At 33.3% G+C, this 22476-nt stretch overlaps 1 protein-coding gene and 1 long non-coding RNA gene across 16 annotated transcripts in view; one reads left to right on the forward strand and one right to left on the reverse strand.

Moving 5' to 3' along the window:
* The window catches only part of CADPS2 (calcium dependent secretion activator 2), a 567091-nt gene that overhangs the window by 207570 nt on the left and 337045 nt on the right, over window positions 1-22476 (reverse strand). The gene's annotated exons all lie outside the window — the stretch shown is intronic.
* Window positions 1095-22476, forward strand: part of LOC107975934 (uncharacterized) — a 53780-nt gene continuing 32398 nt past the window's right edge. For 4 of the 5 annotated variants that reach the window (XR_010158976.1, XR_010158977.1, XR_001719480.3 and 1 more), the window contains exons 1-4: window positions 1095-1186; window positions 3425-3543; window positions 4558-4656; window positions 16501-16588. This is a non-coding gene — a long non-coding RNA (uncharacterized LOC107975934). The remainder of the gene's footprint in view (window positions 1187-3424; window positions 3544-4557; window positions 4657-16500; window positions 16589-22476) is intronic. The other variant, XR_001719484.3, reaches the window with a different exon arrangement.

Here is a 22476-nt window from a genome sequence, read left to right on the forward strand (position 1 = left end):
GTCCCACACATTGTACAATTTCATCCATTTCTAACACTTATTTTTAAATTGATTTAGTTCTTGAGTCTCATATTTCCCATTTATTACCGTCTTCTTAGCTCAACTATCATTTTCTCAGAGAACTTTCTGCATTGCTAATTAGGTCATATTCCTTTATTATACCAACTAGGTGACATGTAGACATTTCTTCCACAAAGTCATGGCCAGCAGATTGTTTGACTAATGTTTACTCCCCACACAAGACTGCAAACTCCATGAGGGCAAGGGCCATATCAGCTGTGACTCACCACTCTATCCTCATTGTCCAGCATTGTTCCTTCATATGGCAGACACTCCATAAACATTTTTGGAATGACTGAATGGTCTTTTCCTAGTTTGTCATTAGGAACAATTGTAATAAAACTATAATAAAGGAAGTAAATATTTTGCAAAAATTATACAACATATATCAAAAATTTTAAAAAGTCTTGGATAGCCTTTGGATTTTTGATAAAGGTAGTATATTTAGATCAAGAGTATTCAAATAATTTTAGCAGCAGAATATTACCCTGAATTTTAACTTAATGTGAATGATGAAAACATTAAGGAAGCATGGAGCAGCTGCTGTGAAAACAGGCTTGGAGGTTCAGGAATCTAGTGCACCTTAAGCCCCTTTATGCCGAAAAGGGACTTCCAGGGCTCTTCAACCACTGCTGAAAATGGCTTCAATCTCACAGCATCACAAGGACCTTTCAGTCAAAATGGAACAGAATATATTATATGTCTAAAGATCTCAAAATGCTACCAGATTTCTAACTCTCACTAATATGCTAAAAAAAAAAAACTGTCTGATATTGACAGTTGGAATCTCTGAGGAGACCAAGTAATTCAGTATCTCTTTTCTTTGCCCGAGTTCTGAACAAATTGACTTAAAAGAGTAGACAGAGTACAAAACATCACCTTTAATACTGGTAAAGATAATATTGAATAGACAGAGAGAGAGAGAGAGAGAGAGAGAGAGAGTGTGTGTGTGTGTGTGTGTGTGTGTGTTTCCTGCAAGTGGTGGGCTTCCTTATGAGGTTCAGTATTATTATGACACGTATTTTCCCCAGCCCAGTCACAGATAGTGCTAAGAGGACAGGCTGTTCCATGAGAAGATCTTGCCCATGACAGGCTTGTGCAGAATGAACAGAGAACATTCATTACGGTAATGAATATCCCTTACATGGAAGCAAGTATTGGGAATGGAGAATAAAGGTTTCCCCCAAAACAGAGAGAGAAGGGTGAAAATAATGAGAGAGACAGACAAACAGAGAAAGAGAGAGAACCTAAATGATTCTCTAAATGGCTAAGTGCCAGGTATAAGATTTACTTTTCTCATTTGTAAAACAAGAATAGCAATATTAGCTCCCTTGCTATAATAGATGGGGTCATTACAAAAATCTGCTGCAATGATGTATGAAAGGGGCCTTTGTAACTATAAAACACAATGTAGATGAAGGCATTAGTGGTGGTGGTGGTGGTGGTGGTGGTGGTGGTAAGCAGAACAGAAAATATTTCAACTTAACTTGCTTGAAGGACTCTTTGGGGTGTGGGGATGGTAATAAACTTTTCAGCTTTGTCCCATTTAAGGAAAAAAGCTTTCCAAGAATGGGGCAAGAATGTAAGTATATCTTTTTCTAAAATGAAGAATACCTACAATGTCACACATTACAACAACAAAAACTAGCTCTTCTTATTCATTAGATAAAAGCAATGTTTCTATAGAGTACCTGTATTATGTTGCAAGCTACAGAATTTCTTAAGTTCTTAAGAAACTGCTACTTATCAACCAACTAACAAATTCTAGACTACTACAAAAATTATAACGTTCAGCTTCTCTCTTATGTATCTTTATTTAGAGGAGAATGAATAACTAAGTAAAGCCAGTAGTAATAAAGAATCCATGTGCAGTAAGGATGGACTACATAGGACTAGATTTATATAATGTTTCTTTTCCTTTTTAACTTAAAGCTTAAGAATTCCATTTATTTATTTGCTGACAAAACTATATTCACAGTGCTTCTGCTTACGAATGTAGGACACATAAAAATGAAACCAAGATAGTAGGAAAAATAGCTTTTGACATTTACACAACATATTCCAAATTTCAAGTTTTGGATATTTTTTGTTAAAACTGACCTTGTGATATCTTTGATTATTCATAAACTACGAAACATTAAAGTTTTTCTATATTAATTTGATAAAGTTTCTTGACAAGTTTGATATGTCCAAAATGAACTACCACTTCACTTCCTTTTAACCTTTTCTTTTTACATTTTTGAAAAAGAAAATGTGTTGAAAATTACTTAATTCTACTTAAATAAGTGCCACTTTTATTATTAATACCAAGTTTTGTACTTTAAGACAATTATTTTCTATTTGGGGGAATGTTTGCGCCATCTACTGGACATATACATATTATTACTTTTGTCCAACAAGAATTATAATGCCATGTCCAAAGGTACTTGTGAAGTTGTTCCTTATAAACCACTCCGAAACAAAATCTATTCCTTTTCTTTCTTTTTTCTTACGGCACAATTCAGCACAGGAAATCAGTACCTTCCCACCCCAAAAAGCAACACTAAAATATATTAGTTCAAATAACTAAATATTTCTATTTTAATGGAACCATTTCACAGACTCATACATTCATAGGCATACAAATGAAAGAGGCATAAAAACACATTTGGAGTAAAAGAAATAAGTAAGGCATTTATCTCACTGAAAAAAGTATACCCATCCCTAATTTTACAACTATTATAAGCAGAAATCCTTCTCCTATTACATATAAAACTAGGGATAAAGACTAGAAATCTGTTACATGAACTTGTAGAGGAACAATACTACTTAATAGAAAAGAATAAAAGAGTTAAAGCCAGCCTGGTGGTGTCTCTGGATTTTTCTTAATGAGTAACAACCATTAAATGGAATGGGAGGAAAATCAGCCTTTGGAAGAAAATGACTTTTAAATATATTTTTCCTCCCTGTCTTTTGGACGGCACCATCTAAACAGCAGAATTGAAAAGAAACATAAGATTTATTCAGTTTCAATTAAGAAGGTATGTTATTTTTCCACAGGAAAATAAAATGTGGATCCTGCTTGAAGATCCATGCCAAAATTACATTCCTGAGTATGAGGTTTGATTCAGTTGCTGGCACATTTATATCTGCTTTTCAGGGAGATACATAAATAATTGGAAAGTTAACAAGAATTGCACTGTAATGTTAATAGATTAGAATCCAAATAATCTTTAACTCTTCAGAGGTTTTTATTTTTTATTTCCTTCCTTTGATCTACAATTAGAAAACTGGCATGAAAAACTTACTTTAGACTCTATAAGACATATTTTGGAATTAGTGCTATTCAGTAATAATTGACTCACTTAATATTTACTTTGGGCAGTTTAGAACAGAAGATATCCTCATACTTAATACAAAAATAATGTAGAAGATATTATAAAAGGTAAAGATAAATTACCATCGTAGTTCCTACAAGACAGACTTTCAGACAGATGAACACAGGTGAGTAAATGATCGTTAGTAATCTAAAAATAAAATATATTTGTGAACTCTAAAAAGCACAAAATTCTAACAAATTTCAATATAGTTTTCAACAATAAGCTTTGAAATAAGAAAAGGTTTCCACTTAGGCTTAAGTTAGCTTTTTTTTTTTTTTTCCGCTAGCTTTCAAGTTAATTAAGCTTCACTCTATCTGAAAGTAAAAATAAATTTTAAAAAGTGAGTAAAATGAGACTATGTTACATTATGAAATATTCTATGCCATAGTATACTCTACTAATGTTGTTAAAATAACTATCCCCACTGCATTTTATCACCATCATTTTCCTTATAACAACTTACCTTTTAAAAGATAAATTTTCTATATTCTAAGTATTGTGCTTTATGCTTTACATATCTCAGTTAATATAACAATCTTATAAGGTTTCAATTATCACTACAGACAACAGTAAGTTATAACCAACTTCTGATACTTTTAATACTACAAAAGACTGTGCTAAAAACTACACATAACTATTAATACACAATATTCATTAAATATTTATACTTTCTGACTTTGCTACAAGATTCACTTTAGCATTCTATTTAATTTTGAAGCAATAGCCTCCAGCTACCATATATATAAAATTGTCTTCAAGTAAGCTTTTTACCTCTTTTATACGGAGGAGATGGTCTTGATCTCAGAACAACAGGATCAAGACCATTCCTTGTATTCTGGGGAGAGGGACCTCCTGTGCTAGATGCTGGATTGATTGTGAATGGGAAGGTGTTCACATGTATAGAATGCCATCCCTGGTGGGCGTAAGATAGGAATCTTCATTGAGAAAAAACCAACAACAACTAAGAGTTAAGTAGTAGGGAAGCCTCACTGAGGTGCCATTTAAAGTCAGCAATCTTGAGAGAGCATACAGTGTCACACTGCAGTAGAGAAACAGCTCAGAATCCATCAGTGACAGCAAGCTGTACTGGTAGTTTATTATATTCTTTGTGATTACTTTCTCATTTGTTGTCCTTTAGCATAAAGACTTTCAGAAGTTCTACACTGCTTTAACTGCAGAGAGCGTCAAAGAAAAGAGCATCCACAATGGAAGAGGAAGAAGAAGAGGTGAAGTTAGGGTATGTCTGAGGTCAAGCACAGTATTGTGGAAAGGATGTGAGAATCCCCCCAGGAGGGGAACCCTCAGAATTCAAGTTCCAGCCTCACAGTCTAGTCATCTACACCTGCAAGATTCTCCTTCCTAAAACCAGAGGTTTGAAGTTCTTCTCTTAAGGGCAACAGTATTCTCTTTTAGTTGTTCCCACTAACTCTTAAGAATGGGGCAACAAAATTACCTACTTATTAAAAAGAGAATGAGTAGAGTCCCTATACTAAATTCTAAAACTGGTCTCAGTTGAGTCTCAATCAGTTTTTTCTAATTGTAAATGGAGATAACGATTGGTTTCCTAATTGCTTCAAAGAATTATCCAGAGGATCAAATGACCCAATATATGTATTATCCCTTGTAATAAGTATAAAGATACTACAGAGATGTTTTAAAAAATACTGTTAGCAGGCTGGGCACGGTGGCTCACGCCTGTTGTCCCAGCACTTTGGGAGGCTGAGGTAGGCAGATCACAAGGTCAGGAGTTCAAGACCAGCCTGGCCAATATGGTGAAACCCCATCTCTACTAAAAATACAAAAATTAGCTGGGCGTGGTGACAGGTGCCTGTAATCCCAGCTGCTCAGGAGGTTGAGGCAGGAGAATTGCTTGAGCCCAGGAGGCGGAGGTTGCAGTGAGCCAAGATCGCGCCATTGCACTCCAGCCTGGGTGACAGAGCAAGACTCCGTCTCAAAAAAACAAAACAAAACAAACAAACAAACAAAATACTGTTAGCCTGTTAGCATTATCTTGACATCTAGGCTATGCCCCGACATCATTGCAAAAAGTTAGATTTGGGAAATTCTATCAATTGGCTGATTTTTCTACATAATACAACAAATGATTTATCTCAAATCGTTCCTTTTTGAGGAGGAGATAAAAATGACCATTCAACTAACTACTCTGACTCATATGGACACAGTTGCACAATCACAGGCAAAAAAATTACCTTAAGTCTTCAGGCTCATTTATTTATCTATTGCTAATGTAGGTAACTTTCCTAAGAAACACATTTTCTACAATATTCCAAACATATTAATAAGCTAATTGATAACTTAATTTTTAAAGAGTTGGAAATAAAAAAGTATTTCAAATTGCACATATTCTAATTCAGGGGTTTTCAAATGTTAATAAGCAACAAAAATCTTACATGGACAGCTTGTGAATATACACACTGCCGCACTCCGACCTCTCCCCACCCCCACCCCCCTACCCCGCCAACCCCACAACCTCCCAGAGTTCCAGATAGACAGATCAGGCCTGAGAATTTGCATGTTCAAGTTCTCAGGTGATGCTGACGCTGCTGGCCTGGTATCCAGTATCCACACTTTTGAGAACTGCTGTTTTAATCTGTACCTATTCTGAAACTTAAAAAAAAGAAAAGAATAAAAGCCAACCATCTCTGTATATTTAAAAGGTATTTTATCTAAAAGTATACAGTTATATTTCCCGAGAGTACGATAAACAATTTTAATGGAAATAAACCAAAATAACATTTTTCTTGTTTGCTTTTTAAATTTGATCATAGTGCCCCCAAGTGGATAAAAACATTACTTACAAAAAAGGAACACTAAACATTTCTCACTGGGATAGGGTTATGCGAATTTATCTTTTTATTTGTCAGAATGCCCAACCTAGTGCTTTGCCCATAACATACTCAGTAACAGGGTTAATACATAAATGCTCCGCACCCCCACCCCCATTTTTAGAAAGGCCTATCACTCTTGCCCTCTAGAGATGTGGAGCTAAGTAACCCTCAAATCTCTTTTAGCTCTTAAATTCCTACATATCTAATATGTAGGATACTGGCAGTTGTCTATTTGTGCCAGATGCTAGAGAAATTCCTTGAAAGAAAATCAATTTTTCTTTCAGATAAAACCAATAATATCTTTATTAATATGTAGAAATTATTAATATAAAGCAGTAGTTAAAAAAATAGCCTGGAGCTTAAAGGCTTGATAACGACAAATCTCTTTAACAATTAATAATTGTCTTACCTGAATGTATGTAACTCTCTACCTAGCTCCCTGCCACCAGCTAGCATTTTTATATTCATTTCTTTATCATTCTTTTAATTTCAGAAAATACTCTTCTATTTTAAATGTACACCCATGGTCTTAAATTTTTGTAACCACTCAAATCAACAAACTCACACTGCTTAACAGAAGGACAGAAATTCAAAGAATAGAAGCACACCTTTTGGTGGCACCAAGCTGTGGCACCGGCAAATACTATAATGGGGCTAATGAATGCATTTACCTCTTTGTGTTTCCCTTAGCTTCCTTAAGCACATGTATTTCTCATATGAAATATCCAGAAAAGTCTCATGTTATTTTATGCCAATTAACAAATTGCTAACATGTCATGTTAATAAAAAAAGCAATTGACCTAAGTAGAAGAGCTAATTACATGGAGTAAGATAATTAAACGATTCTCAATATGTAATCAAAAATTATGGCTGGAAGTGTTTCACAATGTTGTCTTTTTGTTTTCAAGTATCTGCCTATCTGCAAAATTCTAATCAGTGTATCCATATGCATAAAAGACAGATCCAGTGCAGATGTTAATTTGTTGCATGATAGAAATCAGGTGTTCAATTACAAATAATGGGGTGTATGAGAGAACGTCCAAGATTTCCATTTAGTCGAACGCATGCATCTCTGCTGGCAAATGATTGCAAAGCATTCATATTGGAATTAGCTACTAACATGCACCCAAGGCACATCACATTCAACTCCTTTATTATCCTCATTATATAATATTCACATCTCCAGCTCTGTGTATTACCTAATTTGCCAATGATTTAGGAGTCTGAACATTTGCTGATCTGAATTCTATTTATTGCACCTGAATTCTTTTAAAAGCATGATTCTGATTTTTATCTAAACTCTAGACAACTTTAATATGAGGGATTTTGTTTCCTAATCTTACATTTAAACAATCAAAATCATTTGCTTTTGTAGTAAGGTAAATTCCTTGAACTGATATGATCAGTTCAAAATAGGCTAAGCTTTTAACATATCAAGACTATTTCAACAATGCCTCCCAACATAGTCTCTAAGTGATATTTCAGCAAAGTAACTACACAGAGGAGAGCAAATATATTTACTAGGCTAAAAGATATTATGCAGATTTGTTTTTCATATAATTCACTACAAAGTCACAGGCTTAAGGCATAGTTATAAATTGAGATATTCACCATGCCAAACTTACAAACTGATACAATTCTGAGATGAGAAATAAATGTCAAACTGATGATGAATTTTATGTCCTAACTCAAGACCCTAATATTTAGAGTTTGTAAATTATTGAGTAAATATAGGCCAGGCCTCAGATAGCCACAGAAGAGATAATTGATTTGATGGCAGATTAACAGTAATGTACATCAATGGAAATGTCATTATTTTTAATAAATGACATGAAGAAAGATTTAAACAAGAAAAAAGTGCATTTTTAATTCCTTTCATTCTCTTATTTCAATGAAATCAATTTCAAAATATGTGAATATCCAAGGTTCCTTAGCCACTAAGAAAGGAAGCAAATACAGTTTCTGAGTATGTGGCAATTAGCAGAGCCTCTAAATTATTCAAAAGTAGTAATGGGGAGGGATGTTTCTATAAACCAAAAAATAAAAAATGGTGACTCATGGACCAAATCTGGCTTGCCAATGTGCTTTGAAAGCTAAGCATTTAAAAATATATTTTGAAATCCCTTTTGCAGGACATGTTCTCCTGATTCCTATAATCCTGATACTTCCAGTCCTCATGACTTTTAACCTAATCACTTCACACAAGTATTTGAGTTGCCTGGCCTCTGGTGGTACTTGAGTATCGTGAACTGACAGTGATCACTTAAAGAGAAAAGTATTTTGTATTAGTAGGTGGTGTTGCCTAGCAGTTTAGAGAATAAGCTCTGGAATCAGACAAGTGAGTTCAAATCATGGTCATTTATTAGCTATACGACTTTGGGCAAATTTCTTAACCTCCTTATGACTCAGTGATCTTGTTTGTAAGTTGGTAACATCATACCTATCACATAGTGTTGTAAGAACTAAATAAGAATATTATTTAATGTGATAGATTCTTCAAATGTATTTAATCTACTATATCTGGATGTCAGAGATGTAAGAAGTCATATGTTTGGATCAGCTTGCTAATTAGAGTAGTAGCTGAGTACTCTAAAAAGGTAATAGTATACCAGATAATAAATATGTTTTATTTTTAAAAAGTCTGTTAAAGAACCTTTCCAGTATGTTCACAAGACTTTTACAAAACAGGCATAATTACCAGAATTATCCTATTGATATTGACCACACATTCCTGTAAGAACTAGTAGAGAATACTGTTGTATCATTGATGAAAACAAATATATATTTGAATTTTTGATAATAACTCATGCAAACAGATCTTGTTTTAAAGCCTAATGGCAAGAGTTGTAGATTGATGGGATGATATACTGAGCCCCACATCAGTGAAAGTGACTTGTGTCTCTTGGGACCTTTTAAAACTTTTACAAAAATTCCACTGTGAGTCTTACTCTCACGTTTTCCAATAATACTTTATCAAGCATTTGATAAAGTGAGGATAAAGAACATAACAAGACCTTAGAGGAAACCCTAGACTATTAGCACCATATCTACCCAACTGAACTAAGTGGCTGCTGTGAGGCAGTCCTAAACTATCTCCCTACTGGAAAGAGAGACAGAACCTGTAGCATGACAAGGCATCCTTATAGAAATTGCCTTTTGTAATTGGGTTTCTCCAAACCTAAATTTTATAATGTAAATTTATCTCCACAGAATAAAGCAAAACAAAACAATATTAGACAAATGATATCCTTTTGCTTTTAAGAAAAATGAATAGTTGTAGAATAGTTATAAATTATAGTTACTGAATAATGAACAGACTAGAAAAATAGAAGTATTTAAGATTATTAGGGACCTGTTAATTGCAAAACAGTGTGTTAGGAATTAAAATGAGGAATTAAAGATGAAAATGACACAGATCATTGCCACAGGACACTTACGAGTAAGAGAGCTAAGAAAGATACCTTCAGATATAATTAAAAATATATAGTAGAAAGTGCTATAGAATTCTGAAGATGAAAATCTGTTTTGTATCAATTGAGCCCATAAAAGATCAAGGTTACTTCCTACTTTGAGTAGAAATCACATCTGTGAGGATCAATAAGATGAAAAAGTACCCAACCCATTGCATTTCTAAACTAGAAGCTTAATGCTTAATGCGTGGAGAAAAAATAAGCACACAATCAGGCGAGAGACCATTTACTGATGAGGGTCAGTAACTGGAGTCTGAAATTTCTACACAGGTGGGTCTTATGGAAAACAATCTTTTTATATGAATGGGATGTCAGGGGGAAAAGAGGGACCTAAAGGATTCTTTTAGCAGTTGAGTTTGCATAGCGCTTTCAGATTCAGAAAACCTCAACTCTCACATCAGAGGTCTGAAAGGGTGCTAATGAAGATTAAGGGAAAGGGGGCCTAAGCTCTCAAGCTACCTTGGTCAGACTTGGTCTCCACTGGTCAAAATAATTCATTGATGATAGTAATGAAATGCCTGATGAATGAGATTAAGGGAAGCTGATATCTGAAAATACCACGTTTTCACTTATAAGCGGGAGATAAATGATGAGAACACATGGGCACATAGAGGAGAAGACCACATACTGAGACTTTTTTGAGGGTGGAGGATGGGAGGAGGGAAAATCAGGAAAAATAACTATTTACTAGGCTTAATATCTAGATGATAAAATAATCTGTATAACAAACCTCCATGACAAAAGTTTACCTATGTAACAAACGTACACTTGTACTCCAATCTTAAAAGTGAAAAAAAAAAAAAAAGACTTTCAAGAAGCATGTATACAACTATTTATCAAAGAAGTATATTTACAACTATTTGTCCTAGGTTGTTTAGATAAGTATCTATCAATGGTAATACAAGCAAAAAAAAAAAAAAACAAAAGATTATGCTCCAGAGAATACAGAAGCACCACATAACAGGAAAAATTCTAAAAGAAAATTATAAAGTGTAATGCTATGATGAAGAAGATTCCTTCTTATGCTAATAGAGAATAAAATTAAAGATAAAACTAGGTGAAAATTTTACACAAAAACTCAACATAAGCAAAAAAAAAAAGCTCTTTTGAGGTGAAATAACTGCAAAAGAATTAGATAAAAAACTTTTCCTTGAGTAATAAAATAAAACAAATAAAAACAAAAACAAAAATTTCATATTAAAAACTCAAGGCTATTGGGATATAAGAAATACTGGGAAAAATAAGCTGAATTATTCAACTCAAGGATTTGGAAAAAACACAACCCAACAATCCTAGGGAAATAGAAGAAAGGAAATAATGAAGATTTGGGAGGAAATTAATGGAACTGAGATTTTTTAAGAGAGACGAAATTAATACAAATGTATTAATCCTTTGAAAAGATTAGTATTGCAGACAAACTTCTGCAGGAATAATAGAAATTAAACAGAGAATATTTGAAGTGAGAAAAATGAAATAAAAAATAATTTTAAAAAAGGATAAAAACACAAGAGAAGATTTTAAATAATATTAATAACTAAATCTAATAATAATCTGGAAAAAAATACTTTCCAAAGGAAAAACTAACTAAAATGCAAAAATTTAAACCGATCAACAATTACTAAAAAACTTGAAATGGCCACCAAGGGTATTCAAAAATACCTCCCGTTACCTCCAACCGAAGTTTCCAATCCAGATATTATTGAAAATACATTTCTAACAAACTCCCAATGACTGAAAAATCCCACTTACACAAAAGTTTCAGTAAAAAAAAAAGAGAAACAAAGTGAAAAAGAGAATGCAAAAAAATTACTGTCCAACTGATTTAATGAGGTTAATATACCTTTGATTCCTAGACTGAAAATCACTTCAGAACAGTGAGGAAAAAAGTTATAGACCAATTTAACTTATAAGCAGAGATGTGAAATTTGGCAGTGGAGGTGAATATAAACACACAAGGAGAAGCTTAATTAGTTTTTTTTTTTTTTTTTTTAAAACACAAGGAGAAGCTTAATTAGTTTAAAAAAAAGAAGAACATTTACCTTAACTCATTAGCAGTCAGGTAAATTGAAGGGTATTATTTAAATTTTATTTAATTTAAAAAAATTTTCGTAACATTTAAATAAAAATATTGTTTTCCATGAATGTAAGGATGTTTTAACATTAAAAAAAACTCCACCGATAGAAATTACTATATTGATAGTTCAAGGAGAAAAATATCATTGCTTCCCCTTATCAGAAAAGCAAAAATTAGAAAGGCCAGTAAAACCAATTTTGGGTAAGGAGATAGGAAAGTACACTGTAAGTAGGAACAGATAACCTGGAAAGCAATCTTGAAATACTTAGTGAAATTAAGTATCTGTATGCCTCATTCCTGATTATACATAGTGGAGAAATTCTTGCACAGGACTGTGAGTGGACATGATCAAGGACAACTACTGGAACACTATTTATAACGATGGGAGTTGGAGACAATTCAGGTGTTTATCATTAGAGGATCAAATAGATAAAATGTAGTAGACACTGTGGTATGCCAGGTAGTACAAGAAGCAGTGACCTAAAAGAATATATAACAATGAATGTAGGTCTTAAATACTGGATGTTTAATGAAAAAAATTAAATATCTATAGCACAAAACATCAATATTTAACACACACACACACTACACATTTTACAAGGATACACAACATCCATGGCTATATTAACCAATACAAAGTGGATACTGCTATGGTTTGAATGTGTCTCCCAAAGTTCATGTGTCAGACACTTAAAACCTAATGCAACAGTGTTGAGAAGTGGGACCTTTAAGATCACAAAGGACTCTGCCCTCACAAATGGATTAACACCATTATTATGGCAGTGAGATCCTGATGAAATGATGAATTCAGCCCCTCTCTCTCTTTGACCCATGTGACGCCTTTCACCATATTTTAATACAGCAAAAATGCCTTCACCAGATGCTGGCCCCTTAATCTTGGACTTTCCAGCTTCTAAAACTGAGCTAAATAAATTTCTGTTCATTATAAACGACCCAGTCTGTGGTATTCCATTAGAGCAACACAAAATGGACTAAGACAGATACCTATGTGGGCAGGAGCGAAATAAGAGATGGGATCAGAAATGAAATATTTAAGTAAAACAAAAGAGGGGCTGGTGATGGTGAGTCATTAAAAGAGAAATATCAGTATTCAATGCTTGTGCTCCAAATCCTAAGGAAAACAAAAAGGCAATCAAGGTAAATCCATCAACAGCCTTTGTAACCAATGTAATTGTGTACCAGTCATAAAGGGAAAAAAGTGAGTATTTAGAATGTTGTAAATTTAAATGTAAATCTTATAACTCTGCCTGTCTGTCCCTCTCTGTTTGTCTCTCTCTCCCTGTCTGTTTCTCTCTGTCTCTGTCTCTCTCTCTTTCTGTCTGTTTCTCTCCGTCTCTCTCTGTCCATCTCTGTCTTTCTCTGTCTCTCTCTTTCTTTCTTTAGTAAAGCATGACTTTAATTTTATGCAATAACCATATGAAGAAAAACATTTTTTCACCTTTTTTTTCCATTTTCCTAATGTGTCCTTAATCTTCATAAAACTTCAACTGATGATTTTAGGTAACCATATGTTCAAAATGTTTCAAGTCACATTTTATATTTAATATATTTACTCTTTTGTGTTAAGTTTACTGTTTAAGCTCATTTCAAGTACATGTCATTTTCAGTTAATTTATTTTAGCTGCGTATTTGAGATTTAGTCTAGAATTTTAAAAGTCCACTGAATCATGACTACATTACAAGTTTCCATGTGGTATCAACAGAATTTATAATTCATATATGACATTATACTCATGTTGGCATCATTTACAAAAGAAGATTTTCCCTGAACTGTAATAAATGCTAAAACTAAAAAATTTAGAAGACCGATACCCCAGAAATCTGAAAGCAATTTAGGACTTTAACTTAGTATTATAGTAATTTAAAAGGAATACTAAGTTTTAAAATACTGTGAATTCAATTTTTCAAGTTGAATAATCCAATAAAAAATTAAATGGTATCAAATTAAAGAAACATTTAAAGTTTTATGATTGTTAACCTTTCTTAACCATAGATCATTTTAACAAAGTCTGTTGTGGGTATGCTCCTAAATTTGGAACTAAATTTATATCTCGGCTCTTAAAAATATTCAAACTAATTATTTCAGAATAAATGTAGAATGACATTTTAATTAGTAATGTATCTCCTGGCAATTAAAATTCTCTTGCTTCTCTCAGCAATTAAAACGGCAAGGCATATTATTAAGGTCCCACAATTCTTCATACCTCTTCCTGACAATTACACCATGGGAAACATTAAAGACAAGATTGTAGTTATAATCCATTCACTGAATATTTGGTAGCAGGATAAACACTCTCTTCTCTCTTCTCCTTGTCTAGTAATTTTTCATTTCACTCATAATACCTATCAATCATTAACGCAATTTGTGCTCTGTATCACAAAGTTCCATTTTCCATTTTATATGACTTATAAAAACCAATTGATTTTATAGAAATGTAAGTTATAGCAATGATTTTAATTAAGAAATAATTTTTCACCCATTTATTCATAATATGACTTTTACGGTCTGAACACTATAAATACATAGAGAGTACTTAATGCTGGCAGAAAATGTTAGTGCTGGAAATAGAAAATGTCTAAAATTACTGTAAATTGAGTATGTTAATATAACAAAGATATACACACAGAGAAACAAAAATATGTGCACCAAATAGGTGATACTGTGGTTCAGAATGAAATAGAAAAAGCAGCACTTTTAACTTTCATATGCCTAAGAATATTTTTTAAACTGGTATTATGAGATGATTTTTTTTTTTTTTTTTTGAGACGGAGTCTCACTGTTGCCCAGGTTGGAGTGCAATGGTGTGATCTCGGCTCACTGCAACCTCCACCTCCTGGATTCAAGCAATTTTCCTGCCTCAGCCTCCCAAGTAGCTAGGATTACAGGTGCCCACCACCACACCCAGCTATTTTTTTTTTGTATTTTTTAGCAGAGATGGGGTTTCACCATGTTGGTCAGGCTGGTCTTGAACTCCTGGCCTCAGGTGATCCGCCCGCCTCAGCCTCCCAAAGTGCTGGGATTACAGGCATGTGCCATTGTGCCCAGCCAATTTTTTTTTTTTTAATGCTTCTCTTATAATTCCATTTTTCTGTAATGAATATATATATTCATATATAGTTATATATTCATATATATTTATATATTCATATATATTTATATATTCATATATAGTTATATATTCATATATAGTTATATATTCATATATAGTTATATATTCATATATATTTATATATTCATATATAGTTATATATTCATATATATTTATATATTCATATATAGTTATATATTCATATATATTTATATATTCATATATAGTTATATATTCATATATATTTATATATTCATATATAGTTATATATTCATATATATTCATGTTTATATATTCATATATAGTTATATATTCATATATATTTATATATTCATATATATTTATATATTCATATATATTTATATATTCATATATATTTATATATTCATATATATTTATATATTCATATATATTTATATATTCATATATTTATATATTCGTATATTTATATATTCATATATTTATATATTCATATATTTATATATTCATATATTTATATATTCATATATTTATATATTCATATATATAAAAAACTATTGCAACAGAAGAATATCTAAAAGTTACATGGAATATATCATATGTGTAATAATATAGTAGCATAAAATCAAATCATCATTTGTAAATCTTAAATTATCTATTATGTAATGATAACAGCTAAAATGGACAGCTAACAATGTGCCAGGCAATGTTTTAGTCACTTTAGTGATACCAGTTCATTTAATCCTTACAGCATCATTTTGAAATTGGTGATTGTCATATTCAATTTTACAGAGGAAGAAGGGAGGCACAGGGAGGTTAAGTAACTTGCCTTAAGATCACACAGTGATGAGGCTATAATTGGCATGCTGGCTGCAGACTCTAGGAACTACAATTAAGCTGTCCTACTATGATATTACACTATCCTTTAGTAAATTTTAATTATGTATTAACATTTCATTATTCATATATATTACTACAAACACACGTAACACTCTCGTTCTCTCAGATATGATAGTAAGTCAAATGGCTAAATCTTTGGGTAAACAACACATGGTTTTCTATAACTAAGTGCAAGTTTGGGAAGGTATTAGCAGATTCTATTAAATGTTCATAACTTTCATTTTAAGATCAAGGGAAAGGCTAAACAAATGGGAACTTGTCTTTCTATAAATAAAACATGCATATTTGTGTCCAATGGACAAATAGATATTGTGGAGGATAACTTTATCTATATTCTTTGCAGTATTTTCAACTGTAACATTACTTTCCTGTTTTATTGTAGCTCTCTGATTCATTTTAATGTTTTACACATTTCAGGTTCAATCCTCATTCACTTTATTCATTATTTTTTTTTCTGCCCTGTTCATCATAGTCTACATCAGTCTAGAATCTCTCTGATCACTCCGGTTTTATCACCTTCCCTTTTACAGTTTTTCACATTTCATAAGAGGAGTTAAGCCCTTTCTATTCTTAAATACATTCCATATTTAATAAACATCCATAAACACATACAGCTCTCACAACCACTACCAACAAAGACAGTATTTTTCAGTTACTGTTCTCAAATAATCATTTTATATTTGTTTTTTCCCTGACTAGGGTGACCAATGAAAATTCCATCTAAGTGACTTGGGGCAACACTATCATGTACAGTGTTAATATACATTAACACTCAAGGAAGAATAAAGTAAGTTTTTTTTTAATAATCTGTGAATTCTGGTATAAGGATATTTTGGAAACAGCTTCAAGCTACCAGTTAAAATATATTCTGTGAACCACTTATTTATGGTATCTTTCCAAATGGATGCCAAAGTCATGGAAGAAGCAATTAATATCTAACAGTACACTACACTTTTTACATATGATTATGCTGTGTTTTGCCAGCTTAAACTCTTTTCAATTTTACAGTTTTAAAAATTTTCTAGTCTATGCTATTTGGTTAACAGCTGTTCCATTTCAGTGGGGCAAGTAATTAGCTCTACTGTATCTAATGCATTACTCTTGATGGTTTTTTAAGTATCACTATTATTACAGCAAATTTCACTCATTCAATCATTTGAGTCTGACACATAGTCTCAATAAATTTATTCATTTATTGGGTCTGACACATCAATAAACATGTGTTGAATAACTGATTTGATGAAATCAAGCATGCATTCAGTGCTTGGTCAAATAATGGTGAACAATAAGGTCCAGCCCACAAGAAGTTGATCTGAGCTGGTGAGACAAATAGGAGGGTGGATTTTATAATTTTATAGTAGGGAGTATTCAAGGTTATCTGGGAACACAATTTGGGATTCCCAAGTTAGTCTGTGATGGAAAAATGAAAAATATCAAGGGAATTTTCATATTGTCTCTTAATCTGAAATTCTGAACAATCAAAAGTATATAAAAATCAACCAATTATCAGACGATAATGTGTATCCACTATGTTCTGAAGCATGTGGACTAAGTAATGAAATAAGAGTCAGGATCTCTGCCTTCAAGAGACAATAATATAACTATAAACAAAAACATGTGAAAAGTATCAAAAGAAGGCAGTGGATGGTAAAAGCCAAAAAAAAGAGAAGAACAGAAAGATCTTATATATTGCTGGAAGAAATGTATACTGGTAGAACTATCTAGTAAAACTTGAAAAAGTTTAGTATTATCTTGTAAAGATAAACATTCACATTCTTACGAGCTCAGCAGTTCCACTCCTACGTGTCCACTGAAGAGAAACTATGTATATATATACCAGGAGACATGTACAAGAATGTTCACAGTAGCAATATATGAAATAGCAAGAATCTTGAATGACTCAAATGTCCATTTTGATGAAATGGATAAAGTACAGTATGTTTGTAGCAAGCCATATTGTACAGGAAAGATTATATATATGCACAAATAAATGTATAGATCAATGTGACATACATCATGGGCTAAGGATTATGATTAATCCAGCTCCATGCATTTGATGTATAATAGAAAAAATAAATTGAATAGGATTTTGTAAGACAAGAGTGCACAGTATCTAACCTTTGCTGTATAGCATACTGCCCTAAAACCTCGTGACTTAAAACAACAACGATTTATTATTTCTTATGAGCCTATAGTTTATTAAGCAGTTCTATTGACCTGAGCTGGGCAGGCCATGACCAACTCATGGGTCTGTGGTCAGTTTCACGCTGGCTAGCTGGCTTTGTTCATTTCATCTGGACTCATTCATATGCCTGAAACCCAGGTCAGCACAACTAGGCTGATTTAGTTCTGCTTTACCAGTGGGCTAGCCCATGTGTGTCCTCATGGTGAAGGAAGTGAGCAAGAGAGGAAGTGAAAATGCACATGTGCTTTTTGAAGTATATGCTTATGTCAAATCTGCTTCTGTCTCAGGGACCAGAGCAAGCCACATAGCCAAACCCAAAGTTGGAGGGGACAAGAAAGATTTAGGGCACAAGGTATGAATTTAGGAAGCCTGTTTATTGGTTCTATTTTTGTGATCAACCTACCATATGTACAAATAACTTTGTAATTCACTTATCTCCCCCTTTAATATAGCAAAGGGCAAGTCTGGCTGACTTAATCAAAAATTTTACTAAGTAAGGTCCTAGACAGCCAGAAAAAAGGAAGAAAGTCCATTCTTCTGGTGTCTGCAGGCTGTGGTAAAAAGAGATGGAATAGGGAACACAGGTGGTTGAGAATGACTTGGGTAGAAGGGCTTCTGCCCCACCTCCCATTCCAGATTCTCTTGTGCAGCTTGTAAGGTAACAAATGTGGAGCAATCTTGATGAGGCAGAGGGAGGGCCAGCATCTCTTTAGATTATCTTGGTATAAAAAAGACTCAGTAGTTCTCTCAAAAATCAAGGGAGTGGGGACAAGATGGCTTGCAGTTAGCGGAGAGTCTGCTTCTGAGGAAACATTAGTTATACAGAAAATAAACTGCCTCTCTTGGCACATATGTATGAGAAAATGTGTAACCTGGTACTAGAGTGGCAGGATTGGGTAAAAGAGTGAAAGAAATAGATTTGAGCAAATAAAAGCATGTTCAGGGTACATGAACTGATCCACTTGGCAAAGTTAGGAGTTCGTGTTGGGTATAAAATCTAGATGAACCAGATTTCTGAAGAATCTGAATGCTAGCTTAAAGGATTTGCATCTAATCCCACAGGCACTTGGGAAGCAATTGAATTTTTTTTTTAGTAGAGATATAATTGTATTCCTAAATTCCTAAATGGTTTGGAAAATGGGAACATCGTAGAAAAGTCCTTGAACAAGTTTTGTTTGTTAGGATGGAGACTGAATTAGGGTTGGCAGAAGGAATAAAAAGGGATTTAGTTGTGGGAAGTACTACAGAGAGATAGAGATTAACTAATGTCAGTGAAGAGGAAGTCGTAAATTGAAGATAAACCTAAAGATCAATCGAACTGACAGAAAAGATGAGGCTGCCAGTTTCACAAAGGTGGAAATAGGGGGTATTCAACTTTTCTTTGATTGACCTGTGGACTACTGTTATATCCTTCTAATCCACTGTCAAAAACATGTTTTGAAATGTGTTTTAGAAGTATTAATATTGATATGTAAAATAACCAGAGGCATTAAAAATACATTTGTATTTTTTTAAGTAACAAGCCGACTTTTTTTTAAATCATGAGAATAAGATGTGCTTTTCTCTTCTGAATTACTAATGTACTAACCTTAAGGATATAAACGAATGCAGGATGAATACTTAGAAATATAATGCTTGTAAACTCTTTCCTCTGTTCATGTCATCGACACTGGTATTAATGTTAAAATTGTGGTGATGTTTCTTTTTATAATCTGAACACACGTCTATCACGCTAAAGCAAGTTCATTGTATAATCTTCCCCAGTATTGTTTACTTATGATTTTCAAGTGCTTCAGATACAGTCTACATAGGGGGCTGTGGCCGTGATATTATACCGTATTAACAATGCCCCATTCAAGTAAGTTCTAGTTATGATTATATAGAGAGGAGTAGGAATACTCTTTAGGACCCTTATACCCGTATGTTAACATCTATGGAAAGAATGCAAAAATTAAATACACTAATAGACAAGCTTGGACTACTTTTGAAGAGATTCCTTTTCATCATTCCTGTATTTTTAGGCCATGTCCTATCCTTTGCTATGTTCCATAAACATTCATTTTCTCCTCTTTAGACCTCTGCTTAAGCTTTTTCCTTCCTTTTTTCAGGGACTTTCAAGTAAGGCCAGCTTTGCTGCCATATGCTGTACTTTTGCTGCTATTGCCCTTCACTACTGCCACATATGATGCTTTCTAGTTTATGTAACCTTCTGCTCCTAAGTTTCATCCCAACTTTGGCCCACTGCCATGCTCTGACTCTGAAATCTTTGCAAGTCTTGGTACTGTCAGCCCATGCTTTTGCTTGCTTAGTCCATTCCTCTCCGTATACAGTCTAGGACTCTTCCTGCCTGTCTCATCATTGAAACACTGGTTCCTTGTATATTTCTCCTCATTCTTGTCAGCTGTTGGGGAAAATACTTTCATGAATTATTTTTGAGCCTATCTAAATGTGAAAAAAAAGTGTACACCAAATAGAATTGACAGAATAAATACTGAACTAAATATAGCATGACTATTCAAATTCAGGGGTCACTGTAGCAGAAAGAAAGCAAATGACTTTTATTGAGTCCATAAAAATAATATGAACAAAGCTCAAATCTAGGGTGGTTTTTTTTTGCCTTTAATTTTTATAAGTATTGGTTACATAATACATCATTCTTACAAATAAAAACATATTAACCCTGGGGTATACTCTACCCACAAGAAATGTTGCTAAAACTTCTTCCTACAGTTCAACCACAGGGATGGTCTAAGAATAAATGTTGACAGGCAACAAGCCTCCCTGCAGACAGTAATTAATTTCAATTTAAAGTTTTGGGGAAATAATATATTTCTTTTTAATACAGTCTTTAGATTTATAGTCAAATTTAAATTTGTGAAAAAAGGAGACTTCCTGTAATTCTTCTGGGGCAATAATGTTTTGAAACACACTCCAACAAATCCACCTTACAGTGGTACCAATTAGATAATTTGAAGTTAATATCCAAACAATCAGTCCAACACTTACAACTGTGAGCATAATTTCTGCATTCTATTCTTTTCTAAAAAAAATTCATCAATTCAACAAATATTTGTTTAGCTTCTACTAAATACTAGGCAATGTTCTAAAAATTGGGTTTAAAAATAGCAAGTGAGACAAGGTTCCTATTCTATGGCAATCAAATTTAGTTGGGAAACTAATCAATAGCAAATTACACCATGGCAATAGCATTCTAGTTGAGGATACAGTTAATAAACAATAAATATCACACAGATAATAAGAGCTTAAAAAAAAGAATGAAGCCAGTTAAAAGTAGAATTGGAAGCAGAGAGAGAAGGGTTCTTTGCAGGGTGAACAGGATGGGCTGCTGTAGAGACAGCACCTGATAAGAGACAGAAGAAACAGAGGAGGTGAGTACTATGAGCATCCTAGAGTGGAGCTGGCAAAGGTCTTTAGAATGCTAATTTCAATGACACTAGTCTCTCTCACTGATTCTTTCCACAAAACATTTAATTAGGCTAATTATACAATCACATGAATGTCTTGAGTGCGATGGTAACTACAAAATAAAAGTCATGTAGACAGTAAGTATTGAGTCAGCTGTTTAGGTTTATCAATCCCTCTTCAAATAAAGCAATTTAGCTGGGTGTGGTGGCTCACACTTGTAATCTCAGCACTTTGGGAGGCTGAGGAAGGAGGATCACCTGAGTCCAGGAGTTCAAGAACAGCCTGGGCAATATAGGGAGACCCCATCTCTACAAAAATTTTTTTTAAAAAACTAGTCAGGTATGGTGGCACACACCTGTGGTCCCAGCTACTCAGGAGGCTGAGATGGGAGGGTCACAGTGAGCTCTGTTCACACCACTGCACTACAGCCTGGGAGACAGGATAAGACCCTGTCTAAAAAATTTTTTTAAATTAAAATAAAAATGAATCACAAATAAAACTATAACCAAAAATAAACAAAAACAACTTGAGATGAAATTAAAACTAACTCACCTGGTATGTAAGTCTAATGAGATCAACAATGTATCATAAAACTTGACAAATTTTAATATCACAACTAGCAAGATTTGATAGATTGGTAGAGCTATATGGATCAAATCATACTTATTTAATGATTTAAGCAAGAAAATTACAAGTTAAACTAGCAAATTGTAGTAAAACATACAATGAGCACCACCAGTTATTTAAAAAGTGTTAGACAGCATTAGACTGAAATAAAGTGAAAGTGCTTTCTTATTCTTCTCACTTGCCAGGAAATAATCTCCAGATGCTCTTTATTTTTAGAACCTGAGCTTATTTCTTAGATAAATCATTCAAGTCAGTTGCTCAGACATGGTTCAAAGCCCTTATGTAATATTTTCATTTTTCTCCCTTGGACATAGAGAGAAGACAAAATAAAGTTAGCAGAAAAATAAACACACAAAGAGCAACGAACTACCATATCTACATCCATAATAGCTGTCAAATAAAAATGTAAATTAAAGTCTAACAATTAAGCAAAGGAC

This window comes from Pan troglodytes, chromosome 6 (assembly GCF_028858775.2).
Source record: "Pan troglodytes isolate AG18354 chromosome 6, NHGRI_mPanTro3-v2.0_pri, whole genome shotgun sequence".
Classification (NCBI taxonomy): domain Eukaryota; kingdom Metazoa; phylum Chordata; class Mammalia; order Primates; family Hominidae; genus Pan; species Pan troglodytes.